This window comes from Gavialis gangeticus, unplaced genomic scaffold (assembly GCF_001723915.1).
Source record: "Gavialis gangeticus isolate Ggan-Ray unplaced genomic scaffold, GavGan_comp1, whole genome shotgun sequence".
NCBI classification, from domain to species: Eukaryota; Metazoa; Chordata; order Crocodylia; family Gavialidae; genus Gavialis; species Gavialis gangeticus.
This window is the reverse complement of record NW_017729032.1, coordinates 21,210,524-21,223,130: the sequence shown is the minus strand read 5'-3', so window position 1 is coordinate 21,223,130 and position 12,607 is coordinate 21,210,524.

Genomic DNA, 12,607 nt, shown 5'->3' with positions numbered 1-12,607 from the left:
CCCGACACACAGGCTGCTCTGGGGGGGTGGGGGGGCTCTGAGCCTGGCTCTGGCAGCTGCTCCTACCCAGAGTGCTCTCCCACTCCATCTTCCTCTCTCTTACACACACCTCTGCTGCCACCCCTAGCCCATCACATACACCCATAGGCCCCACTGCCTTCTCAATCCCTCCTGCCCAATACCCACCCCACTGCTACTTCCACTTCTCCCCCAAGGCCATCATACCCCCTAAGTGGTTCCTGGGACCAGGAGCTCCCCCAGGCTGGGGCTGCATGTCCCAGCACTGGCAGGGGCACAAGGCAGGGCTGTGGTGTAGCAGTTGTCCCCACAGCTGCAGCTCCTGCCACCAGGTCCCATACCGTCCAGTGGCTGGGCATGCAGCATGTGAGATTTTTTTGGGGGATGCGGGGTTTGCAGGGGAGTGGGGAGAAGGGGTGTGTGTATGTGGGGGTGTTTCTGGGGACAGCTTTGTGGGTGTTGTGCGTGGGTGTCAGGGCATGTGTGGGGTTTGTAGTGGATTGTGAGGGGATTTATGGGGGGGTTGTGCATGTGGGATTTGTGTTGGGTATGTGGGTGGGTGTGGGGGTTTGTGGGGGTTGTTTGTGGGGGAGCCCCACCACATGCCTGACCCCCCACGACACACAGCCCCGCTGTGGGCAGCAGCAGCCAGCAGCAGGCCCTCAGGGCACTCATGATCCGCTGCAGGCAGAGCCCCCTAGTGGTGCACAGTGCTTCCTGAGTCCCAGAGGCTACAAGTGGTGCATGGAGCTGGCCGAGCCCACTGGTGTGAACTTTCATGCAGAACCAGGCCGGCTCCTGCCACCACTCGGGGCTCCCAGCCCCACAGGAAGAATCCACAGGCCATTGGGCTGGGCTGGCTGCTTCCTCCATGTGCCCACCATGTGGGGGCAAGAGCTGGCTCCTGCCTCTGCCTGGCCCACGTGCCATCAAGCTGGGCCAGCTCTTGCCTCCATGTGGTAGGCAGGAGCTGGTCCAGCCTGATGGTGCATGGCTCCTGCCTTCAGTGCTGGGAGCCCCAGGTGAGGGCAAGACCTGCCCAGTATTGTTTGAAGGTGTGTGCCAGTGGGCTGGGCTAGCTCTATAGGCGATGTGTTGCTTCCAGGACTCAGGTGGTGCTGTGCATTGCCAGGGGACTCTGCCTGCAGCAGGCCATGAGCACCCCAAGGGCCCGCTGCTGGCTGCTGCTGCCAGCAGCAGGGGCTGTACGCTGTGGGGGGTGGGAGGGCAGGCAGTGAACTAAACCCCTCCCACACTGCCCCTCCACACCCACACACTATATAGTCCTCCCATCCACACAGTCCCCTCACCCACAGATACTCCCCTCACCCTCACGTCCCTGCTTACCAGGGTCACCCATGGTCCCTGCCACAGCCTCTTGGTCCTCCTGACTCTGCTGCTGGCCTGGACCTGAGAATGGGATGCCTCCACCTCTGAGACATAGGCACAGCTGGCCCCTATGCATAGCTACAAGGCAGCCTACCTGATCCTGCTGCTGTGCCTGGGCCCAGGGCAGGGCCTGGGTGCCAGGCAGGCTCTGCAGCACCCCAGGACAGAGTATGGATCCCAGCCAGCTCCAAGCCACTACTGCCCACCGAGCCCTGCTTCTATGTCCTCCAGAAACATTGAGGCAGTGTGCTGGACTGGCAGGGCCATGCGGCACACACAAAGACCCTTTGGCCCAGTGCTAAAGCATCTCTTTGGAGGATCCAGCTGCCAGTTGCTTCTGGGAATGCTCCAGGAGCACTCCCTATGCCACTTTTTTCTGGCATGTTTTCTTTTGATGCCAGGATTTCCCAGTATGAAACCTGGAGTCTGCACAGGAAATATATAGCATGGGGAACATTTTTTTAGTTTATGCAGTGCCTTCTGTGGCATCTCAAACTATTTTTGAAATGCCTCAACAGACACGTGCTAGCTTGTGTGGATGCAACCAGGAGGGCCAAAGTACAATTAGAGTTGCAGCTAACAAGGGAGGTAAAGGGTAACAAGAAGGATTTCTACAAGTATGGCAGTAGCAAGAGGAAGATCAGGGAAATTGTGGGTCCCTTACTGAATGGGGGAGGCAACCTAGTGGCAGATGATGAGGAAAAGGCTGAAGTACTCAATGCCTTTTTCATTTCAGTCTTGACAGGCAAGGTCAGCTCCAAACTACTTCACAGGGCAGCACAGCTTCAAGAGGAGATGAAGAGTCAACAGTGATGAAAGAGTAGGTTAAGGTTGGTTTAGAAAAGCTGGACATATGCAAGTCCAGGGGGCCAGACGGGATGCACCTGAGAGTGCTGAGGGAGTTGGCTGATGTGATTGCAGAGCCACTGTCCATCATCTCTGAAAACTCATGGCAATCAGGAGAGGCCCCAGGTGATTAGAAAAGGGCAGACATAGTGCCCATCTTTAAGAAAGGGAAAAAGGAAGATCCAGGGAACTACAGACCTGTTAGCTTCACCTCAGTCCCTGGAAAAATCATGGAGCAGATCCTCAAGGAATCCATTTCTAAGCACTTGGAGAAGAAAAAGGTGATTAGGAATGGTCAACATGGATTCACCAAGGGCAAGTCATGCCTGAACAACCTGATTGCCTTTTATGATGAGGTGACTGGCTCTGTGGGTGTGGGGAGACCAGTGGATGTGGTACACCTTGACTTTAGCAATGTATTTGGTAGCCATGTTGGTCTGAGACAAAAAAAAAATCAAAACTCTACAGCTCTTGGTTCAGAGATGATACCTTTTATTATACTGCCTAAGAAATCGCAAAAAAAATATATTTTTCTGCAAGCTTTTGGGCGCACATGCCCTTCCTCAGGCTCAGGGAAAATTAAAGATGGTAAAAAGTCCCCATAGATAGAAAATAAACTTGGTTTTTGCACAGAGAAAACTGAAGGTGGGAGTTTATTCCTCTGGGTCCATAAGAGTGTCTTTGTGATGACAAAGGGTTTTTGAACCCGAAAGCTTACTTAATAATTGTTTTCCAACTATTTAAGTTGGTCTAATAAAGGATATCAGATTCACCCAAAGAACCTTGTCTGCCTTTGTCTTTGTGAGTTGCTCCCTGATGTGCAGATAAGGCAGGATTCCTTCCCTGGTGGTGTCAGATGGCAGAAAGGCAGGGAGGTGTAGAAATCTTTCTGACACAAGCAGGGAAGGAATCCTGCCTTATCTGCACATCAAAGAACAACTCACAAAAACACTCTTATGAACCCAGAGGAACAAACTTCTGCCTTCAGGTTCCTCTGTGCAAAAATAAAGCTTATTTTCTACCTATGGGGACTTTTTACTGTCTTTAATTTTCCCTGAGCCTGAGGAAGGGCGTGTGCGCCCAAAAGCTTGCAGAAAAAAGATATATTTTTGTGATTTCTTAGTTGGTCTAATAAAAGGTATCGTCTCTGAACCAAGAGCTGTAGAGTTTTGCATTTGATTTTAGCAAGGCTTTTGACACTGTCTTCCGCAACATTCTTGTAAGCAAGCTAAGGAGGTATGGGTTGGATGAATGGACTGTAAGGCTAATTTAACACTGGCTGGAGCATCGGGCTCAGAGGATAGTAATCAATGGCTCAGTGTCTAGTTGGCAGCCGGTATCAAGTGGAGTGCCCCAAGGGTCGGTCCTGGGGCTGGTTTTGTTCAATATCTTTATCAATGACCTGGAAGATGGCATAGACTGCACTCTCAGCAAGTTTGCAGACGACACCAAGATGGGGGAGTAGTAGATATGCTGGAAGGTAGAATTAGGATTCAGAGTGATGTAGACAAATTGGAGGAGTGATGTAGACCAAAAGAAATCTCATGTGATTCAACAAGGACAAGTCTAAAGTCCTGCACTTAAGATGGAACAATCCCATGCACCAGTACAGGCTGGGGGCTGAGTGGCTGGGCAGCAGCTCTATAGGAAAGGACCTGGGGGTTACAGTGGACAATAATCCAACAGTGTGCCCTGGTTGCCGAGAAGGTTAACAGCATACTGGGCGGCATTATTAGGAGTGTTGCCAGCTGAAGGAGGTAATCAATTCAGAACTCTCTATTCAGAACTGGTGAGGCCACATCTGGAGTACTCTGTTCAATTTTGGGCTCCCGACTATAGAAAGGATATGGACAAGTTGGAGAGAGCCCAGTGAAGGGCAACAGAAATGGTTAGAGGGCTGGGGCACATGACTTGTGAGGACAGGCTGAGGAAACTAGGCTTATTTAGTCTAGAGAAGAGAAGACTGAGAGGGGATATGGTAGCAGTCTTTAACTATCTAAAACGGGGTTTGAAGGAGGATCAATCTAGACTATTCTTAGTGGTGACAGATGATAGAACAAGAAGCAATGGCTTCAAGTTGAAACAAGGGAAGTTTAGGTTAGATATTAGGAAGAATTTTCTCACAAGGAGGGTAGTAAAACACTGGAACACGTTACCCAGAGAGGTGGTGAACTCTCCAGCCTTGGAGGTTTTTAAGACCTGGCTAGACAAAGCCTTGGCTAGGATGATCTGTTTGGGACTGGTCCTGCTTTGAGCAGGGGGTTGGACTAAATGACCTCCTGAGGTCCCTTCCAGCCCTAATTTTCTATGATTCTATGATTTTAAGCCCCATGTGGAGGCATGGAAGTGGCGGGGCCTGCCTGATTGCACGTGGCCCACACACACCTTCGTGCCCACCCCGCCTACTCCTGCAGGCATAAGCTCACCTCCCCATTTACCAGCTATCCAGTAGCACAGCACTGTGCTCAGTGCCTCCACATGGGGCTCCCAGCACTCCAGCTGGTGGGGCTCAGAGCCTGCTGAGGTTAAATCATACAAAATTATTTCCAGTCGTGTGTTTCATGCACAAAGTTGCAGGGTTGCATAACTGCATAATTCCCTGGGGTGTATAATTTATCACTGTTTAATATTCCACAGATTTAGTGTGGTCTAAGTGTAACATGTAACTTCACCCTAAGGCCAGGTACAGACTTTTACCAGTACAGGTTTCCCTCAATTTATGCTGTACATGTGTTCCTGGAGAATGGCACATAAATATGCATAAAGTGAACCCACTTTACAATGTAACAAATAGGGATAGGTTTCCATGGCGGTGAGGGAGGGAGGGAGGGAGGGAATGAGGCTGGAACTAGGGAAGGGGCAGGGGGAGGGGTGCTGCTCCCAGGGATGCACAAGTCAGCAAAGCAGAGGGAACAGAGCGACACTCACCCCAGCCCCAGCTGCAGCGGCCCCAGGAGCGGCCGGAGCCAACAGCCTGCAGCTGCTAGGCTGCACCATGCTCCACCTGTCCCCACTCACCTCTGCTCCTGGGCTCCTCTGTGCCCTGGTGCAGGCAGCTCGTGTTGTCTGCTCCTGGAGCTGCTGCAGCTGGGTCTGGGGTGAGTGGGGCTTTCACCTCCCCCCACAGACTTACCTGTTTGGGTGGGGGAGTATCTATGCTCACATAGGAGTGAATTTACCTTGCATGTAATGAATTATGGGTCTAAATATGCTCATCGCATAAGAGCGAATTTGCATATAAAGAACCCACATAAATTGAGAGAAACCTGCATAAGTGTTTGGAAACTGGTCTATGCCCATAACAGAACAGAAGTTCAGGATACAAAGCCTGTCTATACCTGTAATACAACAGAAGTTCAGCACACATAAAGCAGTTTAAAAATAGTGGAACCAGGTCTAAGATTTGGTCCCCCTCACCCCAAAGGGTGAATGTACACTCTGTTCACTACCAATCTAAAGCAGGAAGCAGGAAAAATTGGAAATTCCTCGCATAGTCAAGGAACTATGACATGGCTGAAATAACAGAGAGTTGGTGGGATGGCTTACATGACTGGAGCACTGTCATGGATGGATATAAACTGTTCAGGGAGCATAGGCAGGGGAGAAAAGGAGGAGGAGTTGCAGTGCATGTAAAAGGGCTGTATGATCGTTCAGAGCTCCAATATGAAACTGGACATAGGCCTGTTGAAAGTCTCTGGGTTAAGGTTAGAGAGGAGAGCAACAAGAGTGATGTCATGGTGGGAGTCTGCTATAGACCACCAGACCAGGAGGATGAGGTAGATGAGGCTTTCTTCAAACAGCTAGTAGAAGTTTCCCAATCACAGGTCCTGGTTCTCATGGGGGACTTCAATCACCCTGAGATCCGCTGGGAGGGCAATACAGCAGCGTACAGGCAATCTAGGAACCTTTTGGAGAGCATTGGAGACAACTTCCTGGTGCAAGTTTTGGAGAGACCAACTAGGGGACATGCTCTTCTTGACCTGCTGCTCACAAACAGGGAAGAATTGGTGGGGAATGTAGATGTGGATGGCAAGATGGGTAGCAGTGACCATAAGATGATTAAGTTCAGGATCCTGACAAAAGGAAGAAAGGAGAGCAGCAGAATATGGACCCTGGACTTCAGAAAACTGGATTTTGACTCCCTCAGGGGACTGATGGGCCGGATCCCCTGGGAGGCTAGTGTGAGGGGGCAAGGAATCCAGGACAGCTGGTTGTATTTTAAAGAAACCTTACTGAGGCTGCAGGAATGAACCATCCCAATGTACAATAGCAAATGTGGCACGCAATCAGCTTGGCTTAGTAGGGATCTCTTTGGTGAGCTTAAACACAAAAAGGAAGCTTACAAGAAGTGGAAGCTTGGACAGATGATTAGGGAGGAGTGTAAGAGCATTGTTCAGGCATGCAGGGATGAAGTCAGGAAGGCCAAAGTGCAACTAGAGTTGCAGCTAGCAAGAGATGTGAAGGGTAACAAGAAGGGTTTCTACAAGCATGTCACCAATAAGAGGAAGGGCAGGGAAAGTGTGGGTTCCTTACTGAATGGGGGAGGCAACCTAGTGACAGATGATGAGAAAAAGGTAGAAGTACTCAATGCCTTCTTTACCTTGGTCTTCACAGGCAAAGTCAGCTCCCAGACTACTGCACTGGACAGCACAGTTTGGGAAGCAGATGAGCATCTCTCAGTGGCAAAAGAACATGTCAGGGACTATTTAGAAAAGCTAGACATGTACAAGTCAATAGGGCTGGATGCAATGCATCTGAGGGTGCTGAGGGAGTTGGCTGATGCGATTGCAGAGCCACTGGCCATTATCTTTGAAAAGTTGTGGCAATCAGGGGAAAAATAGTGCCCAACTTGAAGAAAGGGAAGAAGGAGGATGTGGGGAACTACAGACCACTCAGCTTATCTCAGCCCCTGGAAAAATCATGGAGCAGATCCTCATGGAACCCTTTTCTAAGCACTTGGAGAAGAAAGTGATTAGGAACAGTCAGCATGGATTCACCAAGGGCAAGTCACGCCTGACCAACCTGATCGCCTTCTATGATGAGAAGACTGGCTCTGTGGGTGTGGGGAAAGCAATGGATGTAATATACCTTGACTTTAGCAAGACTTTTGATACCGTCTCCCACAGCATTCTTGCAAGCAAACTGAAGAAGTAAGGGTTGGATGAATGGACTGTAAGGTGGATAGAAAGCTGGCTGATTGTCATGCTCAACAGGTAGTAATCAATGACTCAATGTCTAGTTGGCAGCTGGTATCAAGTGGAGTGCCCCAGGGATCAGTTCTTGGGCTGACTTTGTTCAATATCTTCATTAACAATCTGGAAGATGGGATGGATTGCACCCTAAGCAAGTTCATGGATGACACCAAGCTGGGAGATATAGTACCTCAGGACCTCCTGAGGCTCCTTCCAACCCTAGTTTTCTATGATATGCTGTGGGGTGGCGTGGGTCTAGGATTCAGAGTTACCTAGACAAATTGGAGGATTGGGCCAAAGAAATCTCATGAGGTTCAACAAGGAAAATTGGAAAGCCCTGCACCTAGGATCAAACAATCCCATGCACCAGTACAGGTTGGGGGCTGACTGGCTGGGCAGCAGTTCTGCAGAAAAGGACCTGGAGGTTACCATAGACAATAAGATGGATATGAGTCAGCAGAGGTTTAGGTTGGATATTAGGAAAAACTCTCTCTAGGAGGGTTGCGAAACATTGGGACAGGTTAACTAGAGAGGTGGTGGAATCGTCATCCTTGGAGGTTTTTAAGACCCAGCTCAACAGAGACCTGGCTGGAACCATCTAGTTGGGGCTGGCCTTGCAGTGAGCAGGGGGTTGAACCAGATGACCCCCTGAGGCCCCTTCCAACCCTAGTTTTCTATGATTCTGTGAAAGTTATCCACTTACAGAAAACCACATAACTTAGATCAATTCCACCTCAGGTTGATTCAATGTCGGTACCTAGCTAAAGTTTCAAGAGGATCAGGTAGTACATAATCAAGGAGCTACAAGCACTTCACTGCACGTGCATAGTTTGTAGGGTGGGAAGTGACTTGAGCAGATCATCGAGTCTGACCCCCTGCCATGGCAGGAAAGAGTACTGGGGTCAAACAATCCCAGCAAGGTGTCTTTTACCAAATGCACCTGAGCAGAGCTCAGATAGAATGAAGACTCTGTCCTTTACTCTCTATGGAGACTATAAGCTCCAACACTTTCCTTAGGATTGGTTCTACATAAATGCAGGGCTTTATTCAGCAATCCTGCTCACTCCTTACTTGGGTAGAACTCCTACTGATGTCAATGGGAAGTATGACTTACTACAAGAACTGAGTAATGCTACAGGATGCCTACAGCTCTGAACTCATTCTTATTTGATCTTGGAAACTGAAAAATCCAGGGTCTGGTTAATTCTTGGATGGGACACAAGTCAAGAATTGTGGCTGGACATTTGAAACCCCACATGTAGAGAGACCTAAGTCAGTCCCATGACTGCTGACAGAGTGGAATATTAAAAGAAATAATGCTGGATTGGTCTCTTACATTATAAAGCCATTGCACTGCAAAACTTGTTTGCTTATTCTGAATATTTGCTATTTCTAAAAGCAGAGTTTTACCTGAAGCTGCCTGGCTGACATCTTCATCCTCTCTGAGTCACTGTGTTTTTGCACTTAAAATTTACTTAAGCCTAGAAGATTCCTTCCAAATTCACCAAGTGTTTCAAAATATTTTAAAAGGACACTGGAAAATGGCAATGTGTTTCCAGTCACCCATTACTGAGCCAGACACTCTAGCACTGGGAGACACCCAGCAGAGTCTGTGTTAAAAATTGAAATAATTATGTTCAAGGAACAGCAGGACAATATTATCCAGAATAATAATTATGAACAATCAGATTTCACAATCCTTTCTTCCTAAATAGTCCCATTGGATTCACTGTGAGTGCTTGTAGACTGAGAATGTTGCATAAAGAATGGTACAATTCAGTCCTGAATGAACTGGATGCTGTTTTCTGCTGTGTGTTTAAACATGTATGTAGTATGACTACAGAATATATGATGACTATAACCCATGGCTAGAAGATTTAAATCCATAGTTAATTTTCTGCTTTACTACATGAAATGGTTTGGAACAGGCACACACATTACCACATAGGCAGCAACTGTGGTGTTAACAAGCATTTATATTCTGCCTGGCAATTGCCCCATGTGTGACTGCAAGTAAAGAAGGATTACATTTACACAGCTCTCTGTTGTGTAAACTTGACATTTCCAGGTCAGGGCACAGACATGCGCAGATGTGCTGACAAAACCTTGTCCCAGAATGCTTCTGTTTTTTCTGTTAAAGAAGGCACCCATAATAGCTACTCTATCTGTTTGGGCAAGAACAAACGTGAGAACAGAAAATGTTTACTCCAATAGCTATTTTGATTTCAGGTCTTCTGATGTACATGTACCAGACAGCCAGAATTTGGCTCTGGGGGTATTTACATGACTCTGTTATGACATAGTGGCTTTCCCAAAATATTTTTTCCTGTTGACTTTATGGACAGAAGTAATCCTTGGAACACTAATAGATGTGGATTTATAAAACCAGAGACAATCATTCTGTGTTAGTTGGACCTCACCTCCATGCCCTCAAGTCCAATCTGCTCTGAACCAGTTAATTAATGAATATGTTCTAAAGACTGAGACCTGGGATTCTGCAGCTGGGTCCATTCAGGTGGCCCATGATGCTGGCAGTGAGTCCTGTCAAAGTCAACGGGGCTCTGTGCCAAGGCAGGGATGTACCCAAGCCAAATTGCAGGATGGGGCTCTAGCTCCAAGTGATATATTATGCTTGCTCAGAGATCCATTTGACTGCTCAAACCAAGTCACTTAAACCAAATGGATGGAAAATTCTTGGAAGAAAATTAAAGGAAATGACTGGCTGCTGTCTCCTTATTGCTGTAAATCAATACTCACTTTGTCAGTAATGACTCCTTCCTGGGCAGTTGTTTTCTTTATTTGTTTTCTGTTTGCCTTCTTGATGTGTTGATTTTGGAACTTTCTATTTATTGTGTAGTTCAAATATATCGTAGAGATATGCTTTACAAGACCAAAACAATGAGTCAGCATTTGTAAATCCTATTATCAGTGCCTGAAAACAATAATAAAAGTTTGCTTATTTTAAAGGAGGACTAAGTTTGGAAAGAGGAAGAACTATAAAAGAACTAGAAGAGAAAAGGCCAGGTGGACAATCCTTGTAACCCTGCCATAGACTACAAGAATAAAATGCCACTTGATAGAATTAAAATGCAAAACATAATTAATGAAGCTGAAAAGAAGTATTTTGCAAGTACTTTGAATTCCTAGTTGTGGAATTTAACAGTATCCTGTAAAATTGCTTACTCAGATGTGAAAAAAGTTTGGAGATATGAACAAAAACAGTACCTACATGTAGGTTAGCCTAGATAACTGTTGCAAAAGAAATCTGTCCTCTTGCTCCCAGCAACACAATGTGCAGTGTCTAGGATCAAAAAGAAATGTGCTCCATGGTGGTACTAATGTGTATATGTAATTTAGAGGTTTCCATCCTCCTGTGAAACATCTGGGCCAGACTACTTTCAGAGCCAGGATACAATAATAAATGGAAAAAGACTACAAAAAATTGGCAAGGAAATTGCTTTATTCCCAAGCAGTCAATTTTACACTGTCCTTATCTTGGCAGGGTTGAGACACTGTAGGAGTCCATTATGACCCAGCACAGCTTCTTCTTTGTCCAATAAGCCTCTTAAAATAGGATCACTAAGGAAGAAAAATGACAAAGACTGAAAAGGGAGAAAAAAAGTCAGACAGGTAGCAAGGAATAAAACATGGATAAGCAAAAATGCTTTTTGTCTGAGGGTCTGAAAGCTGTTTATAAACTTGAATAACTAAGCCCAGCAAGTAGGTGTTATAATCCCCATTTTATAAGTGGAGAATCTGAAGCATCAAGGAACTTGGTGACTTGGCTAAGGCCACAGGGAAAATTAGTGTCATCATCGAGTTTACATTTCAGGAGTTCTCACCTCTCAGTCCTGTATTTAGACCACTGGATCATTATTTTTTCTACTAGTCCATTGTTCTGCAAATGAACATTGGGTGAACAATACGAAGTTTGCCTGTATAGATAAAGACTGAGGACAACATTTTGAGAGTGCCTAAGAATGACTTGGGATCCTAAATTCCAGTTTAAAAAATGACTTAGGCACTTTGAAGCTGAAGCCTCATCACAGTCATAATGGACACATACTGGTAAATGGCCAAGCTATTTTCCAAATAATTGTTTTTTTTGCTTCAGAAGCCACAACAAAATATGGGAAAATTGGTTTGGGTCAAACTGAGATAATTTGGGATTTTTCTCCCCTCATTGGCACAACTCCCCCCCCTCCAATTCTGTTGTTTCAAACCAAATGTTCTTTGCCACCCAAGCTAAGGCATTTAATTTTTGGACCCTTGTGAGAAAAAGTGAAGGAAATGAAGGGTCACATTTAGTAAATTGATGATAGTACTGTCATTCCTTTAAAGCAATAATTCAATAGGGTTAAGACACCTGGGCTGGATGTGAGAGACGAAGGTAATCACTACATTGCCTGAAGGATTTGACCTCATATCTTCCACTTGCAAAAAATGTGCCTGACCACCAACCTTTAGCATGTTATTGGCTGAGGCACTCTCCATGTCTCCTGATGACAGTTTTCCAGTCTGCATAAAATACTTTAAATATCAGTTGAGCCAGAGCCTGAGAGAAAGTGATTGTATAGGTGGTATGTGGGTCACTCAACTGGAAGCCGTGGTACCAGTCCCTACTCTTCTGAACCTGGCATTATTTCTGTAAAATGGAGCAGTATTAACCAGAGATAAAGAACCATTCTGCCCCAGTAAGGTTTGTAGTTGAACATGAAGGCATGCTGGGGGGCGATATGGCTTCAGATCCTTCAGCAAAAACTGCATTAGAGAAAGGTGCGTGTCAAACACACCCAGCCCCCTGGGCCAGATGTGACAGCAGGGCAAGCGGCAATGGTGTGGTACTTAGCATAGCGGTTGCTCACCCTCTTTTCCCCCCACCTACCAACATACTTGTCCCACCCCCACATTCCCAGCCCCTCCATGAGCCCCCAAGCTGGGTGAAATGACTCCACTGACTTATGGGCTGTATCTTTGATATCCCTGGTGTCTTTGATCTCCCTCCTGAATGAAAAGGAGATTGAGGGCAGTACCTCCTCCTCTCTGAATCTAGTCCTGAATGTTGTGTTTTTTTTGGCAGGTGAAGATAACTGGCAAATTCAACCTAAATTTGCGACTGTTTTCAGGGTGATGAAAAATGCATTGGGGGAAGGGGAGAGTTT